This window comes from Chionomys nivalis, chromosome 26, assembly GCF_950005125.1.
Source record: "Chionomys nivalis chromosome 26, mChiNiv1.1, whole genome shotgun sequence".
Lineage (NCBI taxonomy): Eukaryota > Metazoa > Chordata > Mammalia > Rodentia > Cricetidae > Chionomys > Chionomys nivalis.
Genome location: NC_080111.1, coordinates 26,458,291 through 26,476,608, shown reverse-complemented (window position 1 = coordinate 26,476,608; position 18,318 = coordinate 26,458,291). Strand labels below are relative to the sequence as shown.

Genomic DNA, 18,318 nt, shown 5'->3' with positions numbered 1-18,318 from the left:
CTGAATAGGGTTCAGTATTTAGTTAGGGTTAATAGATTTTTTTTTTAATTTTATTGATTTTTATTGAGCTCTACATTTTTCTCTGCTCCCCTCTCTATCTCTCCCCTCCCCATCACCCTCTCCCAAGGTCCCATGCTCCCAATTTACTCAAGAGATCTTGTCTTTTTCTACTTCCCATGTAGATTAGATCTATGTATGTTTCTCTTAGGGTCCTCATTGTTGTCTAGGTTCTCTGGGATTGTGATTTGTAGGCTGGTTTTCTTTGCTTTATGTTTAAAAACCACTGTGAATGAGTACATGTGATAATTGTCTTTTTTGGGTCTGGGTTACCACACTCAAAATAATGTTTTCTTAGCTCCATCCATTTGCAAAATTCAAGATGTCATTATTTTTTTTCTGCTGTGTAGTACTCCATTGGGTAAATGTACCACATTTTTCTTATCTATTCTTCAGTCGAGGGGCATTTAGGTTGTTTCCAGGTTCTGGCTATGACAAACAAAGTTGCTATGAACATAGTTGAGCACATGTCCTTGTGGCACTATTGAGCATCCTTTGGATATATATCCAAAAGTGGTATTACTGGGTCTTGAGAAAGGTTGTTTCCTAATTTTATGAGAAATCGCCACACTGACATTCAAAGGGGCTATTCCAGCTTGCACGCCCACCAGCAATACAGAAGTGCTCCCTTTAGCCCACAACCTCTCCAGCATAAGTTGTCATCAGTGTTTCTGATGATCAATGAGTTTTGGGATTCATTTCACCTGTGGGGGAAATTTTTGAATGGTGAAAAGTGTCCCATAATTTTTCCAGTCCCAGATGTACATCTGAGATTGCTAGCAGCACTGCCTGCTATCAGAACATGGCTGAACCATACATAACCACCACAGCCTTTGGCACAGGCCCCCAGTTCCCCAGTCTTGCCTCAGGGCTGAGGCTTCATCATTCTCTGGTGGGGTCGGGACTGTGGACTCCACCCCGGCTAGCTCCGAAGCCTGGTGGCTTGCCTGGTCCTGGCGCTGAGACAGTTGTGGGAGTCGTCCTATGCATGAGCTTGACCAGCACTGTGGTTGCCCTCTGAGTACAGGCACCATGGGCTGGGAGGGGCTACAGACTGAGGCTGGCCAATCAGAAAACTGAAACCCCCACATTTAAGACATGCTGGGGTTTGACTAAACTTGTCCTGACAAGTCCAAAAATGCCACAGCCAATCAAATTTAGTTGCTGCTTGTTTAGTCAATCGGAGATAACCTAACTATTTTTACCCTGACTGTGTATAAAAGGAGCCTGCAAGCTTCTCTTGCCAGTTAGTTATGTGACTGACCCCAGCGTGCTGTTAGTTTTTGGGAAATAAATTCTCCTGTTTTTGCAGACATGAGTGGTGGCCTTTGTGGGGTGACTTGTAGCCTTTATCACGTCCGAAGTCCCTATGTCCTCCCCACTACCCAGGCAGTGGGTAAACCATTATACACAGTCATTTGTTTCAGATTTAACTCCACCACCTGTCAGCCAGATTGGTATCTCTCCCTCCTAAGGAGAAAGTCTTTGTCCCTATCTTTTCCTTTACTCATGGCCCATGTGTCTTACATCCCTAGGGGGAGTGGTAATAATTGGCTTTTCCTTCTGGGCAGGCATGGAATGAATATTTAACCAGGTTGGTCTCCACAGGACAGGGCCCACAGCTGTAATTGTGATAACCATGCATATACCTAAGCCCCCGAGACTTGGAGGAGTCTTCCAACCTAGTAAAACACAGAGATCCTTGTGGAACATGGAGGGCCCATATGTGGTAACCATGGCTACCATAGTTTCATCCATAGTGCATGATAGGACCCATAATAATGAAACTGGAATATGTGGGTTGTTGGCACGTTATCAGTCCATCAGAGAGAATAGGAAAGTCAAGGAGAAATGAGTCTCCTGGGCATGGGGGATACAGTCTATCTTTTGTCTTCACCCTCTTTGGGTCATCTGTCTCAGACAAGCCTTTTAGGTGGGAGCGGTGCACCCAGGATTTGATTCCCTCTACTTTCACTGCTGACAGGGTAGTCAGGAGAACAGTGTGGGGTCCCTTCCAGCGAGGCCACAAAGATTCCTTTTGGTGACATTTGACCCAAACAGGGTCTTCTGGTTTGTGTCTGTGAGGTTTGGGGGCATAGTTCAGATATGTACTAGGCGCTGGGCGGTGGTGGCGCACGCCTTTAATCCCAGCACTTGGGAGGCAGAGGCAGGTGGATCTCTGTGAGTTCGAGACCAGCCTGGTCTACAAGAGCTAGTTCCAGGACAGGCTCCAAAACCACAGAGAAACCCTGTCTCGAAAAAAGCAAAAAACAAAACAAAACAAAACAGATATGTACTAGAGCAGAGGGAACAACCCATTTGGGGTTTGTTGCAGGGCCTGCACAGACATAAGCTAGATATTTCCGCTAAAACCTCAGAGCTGATCTTAGGCAGAGAGGAGGAGACCTACCAAACATAATCTCATGTGGGGTCTGTTCTTGAGTATAGGGGGTATTCCTAACACTAAGGAGGGTCAAGGGGAGGAGGGCCATCCAGCACTCGCCAGTCTCAAGGGTTAAGTTAGTCAAGGTCTCTCTTAGAGTCTGATTCACCCTGTCTATCTGTCCTGAACTCTGGGGATGGTATGTACAATGAAGTTTCCAATTAATCCCCCAAACCTAGATAGTCCCTGGATCACCTGAGATACAAAACTCGCCCATTGTCTGTGCTGGTGCAGAGGGGACTCCAAGCCTAGGGATGATCTCTAGCAGCTTCTTTGCCACTATGGGCTCCATCTCTCCTTTCGTTGGAAAGGCTTCTGTCCAGCCCCAGAAGATGTCCACCATACTAGTAGGTACCTATGTCCATAGTGCCCAGGCCTCACCTCAGTGAAGTCTATTCCAAAACGATGCCTGGCACCATACCTCTTTCCTGTTTGCTGGGTTCCTGATGATGGCATAGGACAGAGGTGGTGGCCTGGCAGGAACTGGAAACAAGGTCTTGAAGCATACGATTGAGGGAGGGATGAATAATGTTGCCTTACCAGGATGGGTGCACTCATAAAGCTGTTTGATTGAAGTCCTTCCCAGGGCCCAGGGTAGATTATATGTCCATCCACAGAGTACCATCCCTGTTTAATTAACCTATGAGGCAGACCTTGGAAAAAGTCACCATCCCAGGTTAAATAAATGGGTATCTCTGGGAGGCTGGGTGCTGGTAGCAGGAACATTGCCAGTGTCCGAGGTCCCTGAGCTGCTGCCCTCAGTGCTTGGTCTGCTTTGTGGTTTCCGAAAGCCTCAGTTGGTTCCTTCCCCCACTGATGTCCGGGGCAGTGAATTACTGAGACCTGCCTTGGGAGGCAATGAGCTTTCAGGAGACCAGGAACCTCTTGTTTGTTTGTGATCACTTCAGTGGTAAGGCCTCTTTCCCTTTAAATAGCCCCATGCACTTGTAGTGTGGTAAAAGCATATAGTAAAAATATTGACTCTCTTTCCTGTACCCAACCTTAGGGCTGCGGTAAGTGCCACAATTCAGCCTTTGGGGCAGAGGTGCCTGGTGGAAGGGGTTCCACCCACAGTGTTTCCTTCAGGGTGCACATCACAGCCCCTGCCAGCCTCTGGCCCCCTTTTATAAAGCTGCTGCCATCCGTATACATTTCCAGATCCAGGAGAGCAACCAGACATCAATCAGGTCAGGTCTGATGTTCTGGAAGCTTGATATTATGTCCATACAGTAATGAAGGAGTTCTCCCTCCCTCCTGGGCACCATGGAGGCTGGATTGAGTATGAAATGGTTGGGGAAAGGTTTGTTTAGCCGACAGGGTCAGTGGAACATTTGATACCCATCTTTCGGGAATTTGGCGGGGGAGGGGGGCCCTCAAGAGGCTCTTCACTGCATGTGGAGCTCTGATGATCAGGTTCTGTCCCACAGTTAAGTCGTCTGAGTCCTTAACAGGCAGGGCCACTGCTGCCGTAATTCTCAAGCAGGCTGGCCATCCAGCCCTGACAGGATCCAGTTTTGCAGATAAACATGCCATCGGGGAATGCCATGGCCCAAGTTTCTGAGTGAGCACCCCTTTAGCAACTCCTGATTTTTCATCCACAAAGAGACAAAAAGGCTTAGTTATGTCTGGCAGAGTTAGGACCTGCAACAAGATCAAGGCCTGTTTGATGTCTGTGCAAGCCTTAGCCTCAACCTCAGTCCAAGGCAGTTTACCCTCTGGGCCTTTGGTGGCCTCACAGAGCGTCTTGGCCATTTCAGCAAACCTGGAGATCAGTAATCGCTAGTACCCCACACTTCCCAGAAACTATTGCACTTCTCTCTTGGTGAGGGTGGTTGAGATCCCCAAAATGGCTTGTTTGTGGGAGGTGAACCCCCCCAAATCCCAGACGAGCCCCCAGATGTTAGGGTCCAAGAATCCAGGAATAATACACCACAAAAGACAGTTTTCAAGAAAGCCAAAAATTTATGTGGAAAAAGTGATATATCAGGGAGGCAGCATGTTTCAGGCTCCATACCACATCACTTATATAACCCAGAAAAGTCTTTCAAGCAATATGAGAATGACATTGTGGCTACATTCTATTTTTCAAGTGAATGAATACAAGAAAACAGCATGTTTTCCTTACATGATTAAACATTTTACATATTACAGGTGAAAACAAGTTGTCCTAAGAACACACATATATTCATGTCTAAGCACCTTGTTACAGATTAACAGAGTGTGATCAAGCAAGGTATTTTTCTCAGCCAGTTCTTTTGCTGGCAGTCTGAACCAGTCATTTTATTACTCATCTCAAAAGGTAATCTCATCAGAAATCTTAGAAGAATCACAAATATAAACTTACATATGAAAAATAGTCAGCTCTACTTTAAATCTTTAGGATACATGCCCACCCATCAACAGTGAGGTTGAGGGTAGAAATGGGTACAAGGAATTAATGATCACACTTGGTCACCAGCTCATCCTAGCAAGAAAAGCACATCAGCTCATCATAATTGGACTACTTTGTTTTTGCTCCTTGACCTTAACGAGTTCCTCATTCAACCCTGTGTCCTTCTAAAACTTCAGATTGTCTTCTTGGGTTTTTCACCTTGATACTATTTGGCAAAGACAACTTAGTCTAACCTTGTTATTTTCAAAGCCTTATTTCAGATATGATGCACTGCCAAGCCTGTGAACACATCTAACCTTAAGATCAAAAAAGTTTAAACTAGTTGGGCTACTGGAACTCAATTGTTTTTCTCAGTCATTAACCTAAGCCATAGTTTGTATGGTTTCTCAATAGAAACTCATGTGGCAGGGTGGTGCACGCCTTTAATCCCAGAACTCAAGACGCAGAGGCAGGTGGATCTCTGTGACTTCGAGGTCAACCTGGTCTACAAAGCAAGTTCCAGGACAGCCAGGGCTGTTACACAGAGCCTGTCTTAAAAAACAAAAACAAAATCAAAAAAGAATGAGAGAAACTCATTTCTCATTTGTTTTAGCTGTGTGACACTTCCTTATTTTATTTTTTATCCTCTGCAGCCTCTGCTTTATCAGAACCAGGAGCAACATTTTACCCTACCTTTACCTATGTTAGTTTTCCCTCTATCATAATTCCTTACTATATTTATTAAAAACAGTCCATCGTCAAAATCCTATTTAAACTAACACTATTACTGTATAAAATCATTGCTTCAGTTAAACAGTACATCTTAGGAGGAAATCATCTTCACAATAATCTATACCTAAAAATGCCCAGCAGAACAGATTATTTTCAAGATGTGATGAGACTGCAATAAGGGCAGTGGGGATCTCCCCGTGCCCATTCATACTGTGCCAGATATCAGAGAAAAATGGCAGTGGCGATCATGTAAAGAAAGACACAGCGAGAGACCCTGTGTGGCTGAGGCTTTCAGGCCGAGATTTACCCACCGGAGTTTTGTTTTCTGGTGGGCTGATCCCCTGAGGTCAGTTGTCATCTGCTGCTTGTCTGACATGGCCATGGGCACTGTTGACAGGTAGAATCTAACAGTAACAGTGTAATAAAAATGTTCTGGTTTTTGTTTTTTTCAAGACAAGATTTCTCTGTGTAACAGTCCTAGCTGTCCTGGAACTTGCTCTGTAGACCAGGCTGGCCTTGAACTTACAGAGATCCACCTGACTCTGCCTCCTAGGTGCTGGGATTAAATGTGTGCACACTACCACCTGGCAATAAAAATGTTTTTAAGCAATGCAAAACACAAATATTTAAAATTTTCCTTTAGCAAGTATCCATATTCTTGATGTTATTTATGATTTGAATGTTGCATTGGCTAAAGTATAGAAAACCATTTCTATAGAGCTTTAGAGCTGCATTGCTTATTATAGCTTTTTTTTTCTTGACAGTGTCTGTGTTACAAGGCAGAGGTGCACAGGCATGGTGTAATGTCTGTACTCACATCATAACATCAGAGTCTGTTCCACATTTGTGGGCTCCACTCTTGTTTTCCCTTGGTGTACCATGTCAAGTTCATCTGTGATGTGTTCTATCATGTGAGGGGCTTGATTATTTGGGAATTTCACATACAACACACCAATCACGCTCACTTCCCAGTCCTCCCAGGTCTCTCTCCTTACCCTTGTGACCTCACCACTAAAAAGTCCAATTCGTTTTGCCCATATACTCACTGGAGCATGGCCACTCTCCCAGTGACCAGCTGCTTAAAGAAAACTGAGTTGTGTTCCTCCCACCAGAAGCCGTCCTGATTCCTATCACAATGTTCAAGCATTCTCTCCAGTGACTTCCTGTCGAGGCTGGTTTTTCTTTTGGGGTGGCAGAGGTCAGCACTGTGAATCTGAAGTCATCAGTACCACTGCAAAGCAGCTTCCTTGTCCTTTACATTCAGGGGAGCACAGATCATGGACTTCCGCACGTTTCTGGCTGCAGCACAGACCACAGACATCCACATGGCCTCTGGAGTCGGCCTATGCTTTGGACCACAGACATCAACCCACCAACGTGGCCTCGGGAGCAACACAAACCATGGATACATCAACATGGTCTCCCGTGGCAGATCAGACCACGGACATCAATATGGCCCCCAGTCACAGCACGGACCACAGATACCCTCATGGCCCTCGGTGGCAATATTGACCATGGACCCCACATGCCCTCAGGTGGCAGCATAGGTCATTCATAGCAACATGGTCTCCCTCAGACACCAACACAGCTTCAGGTGCAGCACAGCCCCAGCTCCAGGGACTCAGTGGGACTATGTCACCATTAAGCAATTTGTAACATGCTGCTCACAGAACCTATTTCAGTGCAGGACCTCCCGAAAGACCCAGAGTTAGTGCTGTCAGCCTGAACCAGGCATCCGGTTCTTAAAGGAGCCTCGTAGTTTTTGCTGCTAATGCTGAGTCAGAAAGCCTTCTCTTAAAGGAATCACACCTCTGCTTGTCTCTAGCAAACAGAGAAGACCTGAGAAAACGCTGCTACCAAGAAGCTGTGCTTAACTCTGTTCTTTTTTGTCTAGAATTCCTTTCCAACTCTCTTGGGTTTTATGTGGATGTGGTTGGCCCACATTGGCACCATTTGTAAGCAGAGATTGCTCATCCATTTCCTGGCCACTCAGACCCAAATAATCACACAGAAACTATATTCATTAAAACACTGCTTAGCCAATATCTTAGACATATTCCTAGCTAGCTCTAACATCTTAAGTTAACCCATTTCTATTAACCTATGTATCACCATGAGGCTGTGGCCTACTGGTAAGTTTCCAGTGTCCTCCTTCAGCAGCTACATGGCGCCTCTTGACTCGGCCTACTCTCTTCTCTGTTGGGATTTCCTGCCTCTCTACTAAGCCATTCACCAATGCAGCTTTATTCATTATCCAATAAAATTAACACATATTCGGAAAGGACATCCCACATAGAAAGCTCCAGTCTGCTACAGCACCCTGCCAGCCCTACTCAGCATCCACATGTTCTCCCATCAACCACAGCCTTCTCCACCTGTCACCACCATCCCTTCTCTATTTCACCTCTCTCCACTTCGAACATAGATGCTCTTTTCCTCCATCTTTCCCATCTCTCCACTGAATATTCATTCATTGTCGTAGCACTGAAAACTGCAGTATGTCCTACAGTGTGTGTGTGTGTGTGTGTGTGTGTGTGTGTGTATATATATATATATATAAACTACAGTGTGTCCTATAGTATATATATAAACTACAGTGTGTATATATATATACATACACACATATATAGACTGCAGTGTGTCCTACAGTATATATAATATACATATATATTTCAGTGTGTCCTACAGGATATATATATATATATATATACACACACACATATATATATATATACACACACACACATATATATATAAACTGCAGTGTATTCTACAGTATATATTTTATATATATATACACACTGCAGTATGTCCTACTGTGTGTGTGTGTGTGTGTGTGTGTGTGTGTGTCCCAAACAGCTTTACATACATACTCATTACAACAAGTCAATAGTCTGGTTCAAGATTTCTGGTTTCCAGAGCACCATAAACACTGGACCATTGCTGAGACTCGTCTTGGATACCCTGCTGTCGTCCAAAGTCAGGGTGATCTTGTAGCTAGTCAGTGTGTCCAGGAACACTGTGAGGGACAATGTGGCCAGAATCCCTGAGTGTCCCAGGCCACTGCACAACTCCCTGCCCTCCATGCCAGCTTCCACAGAGTGTGACCTGTGTGTTTGCAGCCTGTGGGCAGTGCCTCAGCCCTGGGCTCCCCTTCTTCCAGGAGGGAGAGCAGCAGCAGTGACTCCACGCTTCAGGCAGGCCCTAGGGCTGAAGACCAGGCTATTCAGTGATGCCAGGCTCTGTGTCCACTCCGGCCATGCTCCCACATGGCTCATGCACCCTTCTTCACTGGAGTTTTCCACTCTTCCCTAAGGGCACAGCTCAGCTCCACCATCTTTCCTTCTCATTCTGTGAGTTCGTCTTTATGAAAGCATCTTCCCATAGGACCTGCTGGTTTTAGCTGTTCAGGCGATACCCCTGGAGCTTCCATGTGTCTGTTAGGATCCTCTGAGCTGCTCCAAAGTCACACTGTGAGTTGGCAGCCCCTGCCACCTTCAAACATAGCCATGCTTGAGATGGTGCAGCGAGGCTCTGGGCATGCCGTGTGGCTCCATGGTTATGATTTTAAACAAGCTCTTAGTGTTTGTAAAGTTAGTTTCCTTTCTTTTTATCCACTTTCTTCTTTCCCTCCCTCCTTCCCTCTTCCCTTTCTTTCTCTGTTGGTAAAGATTGAACCCAGGTCCTCACAGAGGCAAAGTGAGCATTCTCCCTTCTCCCTCCCCTGCGGAGGGAAGCTGCAGCCTCATCTCTGTTAGAGCACAGGGGGGGTCACCTGTGATTTCTTCCACATGCCACTTCCTGCCCTGCTTTAACTCTGATCACACGACCTACGCCTTTGTAATGCCCTCTCTCATCTAATGTTAGTAGGAAGTGCTCAGTAGTTTTTTTTTTTTCTCTCTGAATTTATAAAAGCTTCAAAATTGTCTCTGATTTATTTTATTTTATTTACTTTGGGCCAAAATAAGGCCCCTTTGCACTCAGCAGGTATAGAGCAAGGGCTCTCAACCCTCTTAATGCTGCAGTCCTTTGATACAGTCCCTCATGTTACAGTGACCCCAACTATAAAATTAATTTCATTGTGTAGGCAGAAGTTTCTGTCTTGCCTGGTCCTGCAGTTGTTTAGTCCCAATAAAACACACAAAGGTTTATAGTAATTACAAACTGATTGGACTGTTAGTTCAGGCTTATTAACTAGCTCTTACAACTTAAATTAACCCATAATTCTTGTTTATGATGTTAGCCACGTGGCATGGCACCTTTTATCAGTGAGGCATTCTCATCTTGCTTTGCATCCTTTGCATCTGACTGGTGACTGCAGACTGAGCCTTTCCTCTTCCCAGAATTCTCCTGGGCTGCTCATTCTGCCTTGTGTGGATTGTGTTTGAGGGTTCTCTTTTGTTCCATTGGACTACATATTTATTCTTGTTCAGGGACCATGTTGTCCTTGTTACCATGACTTTGTAATATACCTTGAGGTATTGAATGGTAATTCCACCAGCACTGTTCTTTTTGCTCAGAATTGTTTTGATATCCCAGGTCTTTTGTAGTTCCATAAAAATCACAACAATGACAGCGTGGCATAGTAACCCATAGGGTAAAGTGGTGGCACACAAACGTACCATGACCATAACCAAAAGCTCAATGGTTGTTCTTAGGACCCTGCAGACCCTCTCAACAAGAGGGAAAACTTGCCTGGTACTGGAAAGCTAGCCAACTATATTCCAGGCTAATGAGGTCATGATTTATGGAGTACTTTCAACCTCCACTTTGCTAAACCAGCATTATCCCTAACTACATTCTAAATATTTGTCCGTATACCTATGGGTAAGTATAGCATGAGTTCTAATAGCGCTTAATAATAAAAGCCCAGAGTCAGATATTAGGGAAAATGCTGAGAGATCAAAGAGACAAAGGAACAAAACCACAGCCACCTTACCTTCAACTTCTCAGCCTAAAGGGACTGGGTTCCTGTGTCCTCCTGCCTTATCACTTCCTCTCTCCTCCCAGCTACATCACTTCCTGTCTGTCTGTACAGACCTCCAGACCTCTATGGTTAGCTAGTGGCTAGCTCCACCCTCTGAACTTCAGGCAAGCTTTATTTGTATAAACAAGTTATCAATACATTTCCTTTTTTTGTCTAAAAACTTAAAAAGGTTATAACTAATATACGAAAAACCTTATACAAGAAGTACAATGAGGCCGGGCGGTGGTGGCGCACGCCTTTAATCCCAGCACTCGGGAGGCAGAGGCAGGCGGATCTCTGTGAGTTCGAGGCCAGCCTGGTTGGTCTACAAGAGCTAGTTCCAGGACAGGAACCAAAAAGCTACAGAGAAACCCTGTCTCGAAAAATCCAAAAAAAAAAAAAAAGAGAGAAGAAGTACAATGACTATATACAATATATACAGGCAATAAATACATCAATCATGTCTAGTCTATTAACAATTGACAAATTCAGAGAAAATATTTTATATCTAGCCTATCTTGGTGAAATGAAAAAATTGTACCTAATACACTTTCTATTCTAAGTTGTATTTCCAAAACTATCTTTTTATGTCTCTCAACTTTATACACTTTATATTTCTTTGATGAATTTATCTGGTAACAAGGAAAACTATAAATAAAACTATACAGTCTTCAACTCCATCAGAGACCAAGAAAGAAATAATATTACTTGAGTAAACAGGAAGTTTAAGTAAGCAACTTCCAAAAAATGTGAGAAATACAGAAACAGCTGACTGAACAGTCGCCAAGGTTCATCTGCAACATTGGGGCATCTATCTTCAGCCTATAGGCCTAGCATCTCTGTCAAACTTTCCTGTGAAGCAGGATATTCTGAAGGGCTGTTCTACGTTGTTTTGGCAAAGTTTGGCAGTCCTTTCCTTTGTGTTCTGCTTGTCCTATATTTACAGCACACTGTCAGCAGTCAAGGCAAGAGCACTTTCTTACCCAGTGGCTAACCTTTGCCACAAAGAAAGAAAACTCCATGTGGTGTTTCTTTGATGCCCATCATCTTCTCTGAAGTAGGCTGGTGCTGCCAGGAGCAGACATGTCTCATTGTGATATATATAAAAATAACATTTAAAACATCTTACATGCCATGTTCTGTAGATCTCTGAAGTGTTTCAAGACAACCTGTCTATCTAAAATATAACTGTTTGACCTTGGAAACATACCTAATATGGCTACAAGTTCAATTGTAATAGGTATTACATTAATTGATAACCTGCATTTCCTTATTATCCTAAATAGCTGGTAATAATAACTTTCAAGGGCTGGAAATTTGCATTACATTGTTAAATGACTTGCATAGGTACCATGCCTTGAATAAGATTAGAAATGTATATATAGTATGTTCTAACAAAAATAATCTCAACTTTATGTCAATATACAAAAAAATAAAAGCCAATATGTAAAATATTTAAAACTAGTAGTTGCTTTTTTTTTGGTTTAAAAGTAGATTCGGTAATCTACCTTTTAATCATATTTCTATACCTCTGCTTATATCTTTTCAGAGTAGATTCGATAATCTATCTTATATGCTATCATTTCTATATCCTTTTGAAGAACCTTGACTCTAATTTCCTTTGTTTAGCTTTTTTCCAGACCATTACCATTAACAACTTGTAAACACCCCCCCCCAAACAATGACAAATATCCATAATTCATTGAATGACCAAAACCGACCCGCCTCACCTCTTGGGATTGTGGGTGCCGTATTCTTAAATTAATTTCCTGCTGTCTTGGGCGACGGCATCTTTAGGGGACCCTGGAAAGAAAGATTTGGGTTGACTGTCAAGTCCTGGGGGAGGTAGCCATATCATTTGTTTTCTAGTCTCTGCGTAATGGGAAAGTGCAAGGCTTGTCTCAAGCCCTGGCTAGTGCAGTCTGTTTGGCTGGATCATCTCCGCTAGCCACCTCAAAACTGTCCTGAGCAGTTTGTAGTACAAAGTTGATCTTTAGGTGGTGTTTTTGTGCTTGGTGGTAGAATAGTTTTGGTGGAATCATCATTGTTGAGGCCCCACCCTCCTTTTGGAGACTTCAAATGTCACTGTTAGGCATGGTTTTGGTTGACTACAAAGAACTTAAACATTTTAATGTCATGTGCAGCAGATATCAAACAGACTGAAGGATCAGTTTTTGTTATGTCCATCCCGAATACAGAAACTTAATTCTGAGTTATCTGAAATCAGGTACAGGAACCTAGAGGAAGCCTTTTTCTAGAATTAGCTAGTACTCTATATGACCATTAATATGATAAAATATTAAAATATATATTTTTTAATCTTATAAATTGTTAATAATATTTATGACTCAAGAAAAGCTCAAAATAGAATGAAAGAATTATGAGATTAGTAGCAATATAATAGTCCTTTAATTTTATTTTTCTTCTGTTCCATATCAGGTACATGTAATCCTCACCCCCATTAAGAAAACTTCTCTTTGCAACAGATGGTGACCATCACAGAAAATCACACTCAATCAAAATGCAGAGCTGTGAAGCCCAGTCCCACCTGATACATCTGCAACACAACCCCGCACCTAAGGCTCTGGGATAACTATGGAAGAGGGGGCAGAAAGACAGTAAGAAAAAGAGTACCAGGAAGTTTACCGTGAGTTTGTGTCTCCTAGGAGTGTCAGAAGCTACACCCTAGAAGTCTCCGCAACATGACTGCCTAAACATGACCACAACAAGGATGGCATGAATGGACATGCTGGCATGGATAGGGAAAGGCCCAAAAGGCCTCAGATGTACATAAAATCCTATGGGCAGGTAAGGAATGCCGAGACGGGGGGGAATACTCTTTCCTAGGGAAGAGCACACCAATTGCTTATCCAATACTAAGTGGTCAGCCCTGAAAAACATATATACAAGTAACATTATTTAGACTGGGCAAGTTTTATGCATTTAGGGGTATATGTTAAACAATTAATTTTAATAAGAGGCTACAAATTTGAAAGAGAGCAAGGTAAAATACATGAGATGATTTGAAGGGAGGAAAGAAAAGGGGGAAAATTATATAATTATAATCTCAAAAAATAATTTTTAATATGTAAACCTGGAAACACAACCTTCCCCATTTTGAAAAATAAGACAAGAAAAATTCAAAAGAGTTTAAATTTTCTGCTGTGTTGACAGAATTTAGAACCCAGATTTCCTGCCTGTCAGACCTGGCTGGTGTGCTCCACTGTCTTTCAAGATTACTTTTGGCAACCGGAAGTCACTGTAGATTTGTAAGGCAGAAAGTGCTGTAAAAACTCCAACTGTGAGCAGGGTTGTGGTGACTTGGGCCTGTAACCCAGCACTCAGGAGGCTGAGGAGGAAGAATTGAATCTAAGGTGAGCCTAGGCTACATAGTGGGACCCTGTCTCAGAAAAAAAAAAAAAAAAGCAATGGGTTAGATTTTTTTCCCATTTGCTATGGCAGATATGCATCAGAAATAAGGGGAAAAATAATTATTTTAGTTCATGGTTTCAGTGCATAGTCATCTGGCTTTATTAGTGGGACACAGAGTGGCAGACTGTCAATGCAGAGAACCATGGCAGCAGGACCCAAAGAGGTCATACACATGGGTAGGAGGAACTGTATCTCCCAATTTCCCCCTCCAGTGACCCCTTTCCTCCAATCGGTCCTACATCCCAGTGTTCCCCCGTCTCCCGGAACAGCTGTAGCTGGGGAAGGAAGCCGTCAGTACATGAACCCGCAGGCAAGTGTTCACATGCAGGCCGCCACACGCCCAGTGAGATAGAAGTGGTAGAGAGACAGACCAGAGCAGAGTCCCAGTCGGTGTGCCAGAAAACATTCACTAGCTAGAAAATATTTCCCACAAGAGCACACGTAAGTTCTACTGTGATGACTGAAGCGTCACGAGTGTTCCTACTGAAATCCCACTGGTGACCTCTGAACTCTCCCATTTGACTGGGAAGACAGCTGGTCTCTCCTTGACGAGCTCATATCCAGAAGCCAAACACACTGGATATTCAAAACATGCACTTACACAAAGATAAAAAATTTTTCTTGGGAGCGATCACTCTGAAGTCGGTAAGAGGGACTCAAATCTCAGTAAAGCAGCCAGGAGGTAGGTACTGCTATAGGGATTGAGAATGTTAATACAGTGAGAGTCTGATGTTTTTTGAATCTCTCTCTCTCCCTTCTCTCTCTATTCCTTTGTTGTTTTTTTTTTAACTTTATCGATGTGTGTCTAGAACTTTTCCATTTCTTTCAGATTTTCCAAAATACAAACATTTAACGTATTTCTTTTACCCAGACCCTCTGCATCTTCTTGGTATGTGTTGTTGCCTGTCCCTTTTTTAATTCTAAATTTATTAATTTGGGTCTTTCCTTTCTTTTGCTTGCTTTACATTTTCAGAGAACCCAACTATTTCAGAGTTTGGTTGAGTCTGTGTCTTGTTCTTTTAGGTTTCACTTTGTTTATGTCTGCCTAGATCTCTATTATCACTGTTTGGTGCTTCTGGATTCAGTTTGTTTTTCTTTTTCTAAGACCTGGAGATGTATAGCTCAGGCATTTATATGAGGTCTCTCTGGCTGGTAAATCTACACATTTCGATCTAGAAACATTCTTCTCAGAACTGTCTCAACTGTAATTATAAGCATGGACCATGTGCCTGACTGAATCACTATTAGTAGATTCCAGAGATACCTTAGCAAGTCTGTAGGTTCTGTAGCAAGACTATTCTAAATAATAATGATACTAATAATAACAATAAATGAGGGACGAGGCAAGGCAGCATGGTTGGGCGTACTTGTAGAGAGGCCTAGGCTGTGCTTCTTCCACAAGCATACGTGAGCTCCTGCACTAACTCACGCAGCCATTTACCTGGGTAATCCTCAGGGCACTGGTCCCTGTCTTTTATACTGGACAGTTGAGAAAGGCCTCGTGAACGGTGCCTGCTTTCCGAAGTCAGAGTCCCTTGTGACGTGTTTCCCACAGGGCCCATTGGGAAATGGAGAATTATGGGGAGCTGGGTTAGTATTCTGTGGCTGTGATAGATGCCTGAGAACATGTGTAAAGAAGGATTTCGTGGTTTCGGAGGTTCCAGCTGATGGTCACTTGGCTCTCTCTGCGTTTGGTGCGGAGCTATTGGACTAAAGCTACTCGCCTCATAATAGTCAGGGTGAGAGAGGAAGAAAGGGGCCAGTGCAGTAAGGAACCTGCCTACACATGCCCAGAGCCACACCTCCAAGGGGGCAATACCTCCACAGATTTCCATATGAGCTAACGCAATAATGATTAATGAACTCACAGCCCAGTCACTTCTCAAAGGCCCTGCCCGCCTCTGAATACTAGCGACCAAGACTTCAACACATAAGCTTTTAACACATTTCACATCGAAACCAAAACAGTAAGAGTAAGACCGACAGTCACCAGAGAAATCAAAGCAACTCCACCATCTCCTGGATTTCCAGCCTCTTTCGTACAAGGAAATAAAACCTCACTTGGAGTTTCCCACTTCCCCCGGTTCTTCACCTCTCTTCATCAGAAGCACGCTAACTGTACAACCTGCATCTTCCTGGCACTCCCCTCTTGGCAATCATCATGACTGATCTCAGCTGAGTTCCCTTGTTACTGAAGTTGACTAACTGGAACAGCCATCAGCTGCGGCCAAGTAAATCGATCTACATGTTAACACTGGATGCCATAAATGAGTTTGCTAGCGTTCCAAGTACTTTGGACTCTGCTTTAGCGTGTACAGAGTTCATTTTTTTCTTTTCTTTCCTTTACTATTTTTCCTTCCTTACTTCCCCTTTTTCTCTTTTCTTTTTTTCCTTTTTTTCCTCATAGAAGCTATAGTGTGATTAGCTAACGGGGTCAAAGTTCATACAAATAAGCATGTATTAAGCGTCATAATGATAAAAAAGATACAATGAGTCAGTTCTGAATTTTTCAGGTTCATGTTTTCATGTATATGGCTGCTCAAAGAATTTGGCAGCCCGAAGATACTTGTATTTTATGGTGAAGCGTTCCCGTTAAACAGTAATCAGATTGTCCACATGTATAACTTCTGTAAAAGGTATCTTTACCATTTTGCTTATATAAATAGACATGCTGTATTTATCTATATTGTCTTTACTTACACATCTTCTTCTCGTTAATTCTATCTTTTGCATTAATGTTCACTTTCAAATGAAAATTCAATATTGGGCATGCATCACTTTATTTTTTACGAGTCAGCATCATGCTATGTTGCCAGGCAGAATCTGAACTCTTGGGCAAAAGCAGTTCTCCTAATTCAGCTTTCTGAGCAGCTGGGACTACAGGCGCCCATGCTCAGGTTTGCGTCATTTTATTTGATACCCATGACTGTTTCTAAGATAATGCCAAGCTAAAGCCAGTGTTGCTGGGGCTTTTCCATGTGAACAAAAGTAGCAGGCAAGACCTACTATCTCTGGGATGTGAGGGCATGGGATATTTTGTTCTTTACACTCTTCCGCATTTTCCAGCTGCATAATGTAAATAATTTATATGCAGATATGCATGACCACACAAATACACATTATATGCACACATGTACATTTATATCAGGGCTTCAGGATATCATGAAGTCCTTATCCTGCCTTGAGAAGATCATGTGCCATTATCCCTACAAACAGTCAATCTTCAGGAACTCAGAAATATCAAAGGGCTTTCCTAGGACTATACAACCAAAAAAGTGATGGCAAAGAGACCATAACCAAGGCATACCTATCTGCTGATCTTAAATATTCCGTGTAAAAATAAAAATGGCAGGTGGGATTTGCAGCCATTCTTTCTGCCCAGTAGAACACACGCACGTGCGCGCACGCACACACGTACACACACCCACACGTATTGTCGATTTTATTTTAAAATTCTAATATTCCAGGCTTAAAGTCTAGGGTGTGTGTGTTTGTGTGTGTGTGTTTGTGTGTGTGTGTGCGTGTGTGTGTGTGTCTGTCTGTCTGTAACCAAATTGAAGGTGTTTTTCTTTGGCAGAATGTATCCAACAGTGTCTTACATAATAGAATGCATGTATTAGAGACTCACATGTTAATATTATGCTTTATTTCTCAAATAAGGAAGAAAAGGTTTTTTTATATAACAAGTCCAAATATATGTTAATGGTAAATATTTAACACTTTCTGTTGCTGTTTGGAAATTATACCAGAATCCCTTAAAATATGTTGGAAGTTATAAAACTTCCACTAAGAAAAATACAAATAGATGTACACTGAGAGAAAGAGCGAGCGAGAGAGAGATACACAAAGTTTAAAACATTTTTGAAGGTCCATAGTTTCTCTGAAGCTTGTTAGTTTGAATTCTTGGTAATGCTCAAACATGGGCTACCTCTTTCATTAGAATATTTGAGGTGCTTTTGTTAAATTTAAACTTCTATATTGCTCTAGTTCTTAAACTGCAGAGTTCAATATAGACAGGCAATAATTCAGTATTAGTACTTTGTCATGTGTATCTTTAAGCAGACTTTGCCCATACTCACTCTGTGTATGACAAACAGTGCAAAGGCATCCGGTAGCAATCGCAGTCTGACAGCTAGCACTTGGCACCACAGAACAGCTGAGGATCATGGTAGCTAGTCGGTGGAAATGTTAATTCTTGAGTAGTTTGCGGACGGGAACAGAATAGCAATCCACACTAGCAGAAGTACTTTCACAAAACCTGAAGCTAATGGATTGGCTTATACTCTGGTTAACTGAGGCTGGCCTAGGCTGCTTCTC

The 18,318-nt window shown here is 42.8% G+C and overlaps 1 long non-coding RNA gene across 1 annotated transcript in view; it reads left to right on the top strand.

Moving 5' to 3' along the window:
- Positions 1-18,318, top strand: part of LOC130866803 (uncharacterized) — a 45,691-nt gene that overhangs the window by 6,349 nt on the left and 21,024 nt on the right. The window contains exon 2 of the long non-coding RNA XR_009056388.1: positions 13,009-13,377. This is a non-coding gene — a long non-coding RNA (uncharacterized LOC130866803). The remainder of the gene's footprint in view (positions 1-13,008; positions 13,378-18,318) is intronic.